This window comes from Salpingoeca rosetta (genome assembly GCF_000188695.1).
Source record: "Salpingoeca rosetta unplaced genomic scaffold supercont1.13, whole genome shotgun sequence".
Taxonomy (NCBI): Eukaryota; class Choanoflagellata; order Craspedida; family Salpingoecidae; genus Salpingoeca; species Salpingoeca rosetta.
The window spans coordinates 794,918-795,565 of NW_004754921.1; positions in this window are offsets into that span (position 1 = coordinate 794,918).

The window sequence follows — 648 nt, forward strand, 5'->3', positions numbered from 1 at the left end:
GCTGCGGGGGGGGGGGGGGTTGTGTGAGGTTGTGTTGTCTCTCTTGCTTGCTTGCTTGGTTGTTCGTTTTGTGTTCGTTTGCTGGTTGTCAACGACGGCAGTGGGTTTTGCTGGTTGTGGGTTGGATGGTTGTGGGACGTGCTTGGCAAGGCGCAGCGAAGAGGCGAAGCAAGCACACGAGCACGCAAGCACAAGCACACGGGCAAGCAAGTACGAGCACAAGTGAGGAAGATGCAGACATGAAGCACGGGGAAGATGAAAGAAGAAGGAAGTGGAGAAACAAAGAAAGAAGGGCAGGTTTGTGGTGGCGCGACGGTTGGTTGATCACATCACTGCGTCTTGCTCTTCTTCCCCTTCTGCTTCTTGGAGCGGCAGCACATGCAGCGCACGCACGACACGCACGCGAAGAGGAGAGCGATGCCCACGCCCGTAAAAAACGCAACAATGTCCAGCCCAGCGTTGATGTACCTGGTGTTGTGTGAATGCGAGTGTGTGAGTGAGTGTACGTGCGAGTGAATGTGTAAGTGTGAGTGAGTGAGTGTGAGCGAGTGTGTGTAAGTGTGAGTGAGTGTGTGTGTGTGTGTGTGTGTGTGTGTGTGTGTGTGTGTGTGTGTGTCCGCCGTTTTTGAAAAGGGGGCGATTGTGTGG